Below are 285 nucleotides of genomic sequence, written 5' to 3' on the forward strand. Positions count from 1 at the left end.
GCCCTGGTCCTCATGTCCCCTGGGTCCCATGTCCCCTTGAACCCTGAGTCCTCTTGGTCCCTGGTCCCCATGTCCTCTCAGTCCCAGCTCCCCATGTCCCCTTGGTTCTTGTGTCCCCTTGGGTCCCACTTCCCCTATGTCCCTGCCCCCCATGTCCCCTTGGGCCTTGGGTCCCCTTGGTCCCTGGTCCCCATGTCTCCCACGTCCCTGGTCCCCATGTCCCCGAGGTCCCCACTGATGGTGCCACCCATTGCAGGTGGAGCAGGAGATCTTCGGCGCCAGCGG

The sequence above is a fragment of the Antrostomus carolinensis genome, unplaced genomic scaffold (assembly GCF_000700745.2).
Source record: "Antrostomus carolinensis isolate BGI_N321 unplaced genomic scaffold, ASM70074v2 scaffold46514, whole genome shotgun sequence".
In the NCBI taxonomy this organism is placed as follows: Eukaryota; Metazoa; Chordata; class Aves; order Caprimulgiformes; family Caprimulgidae; genus Antrostomus; species Antrostomus carolinensis.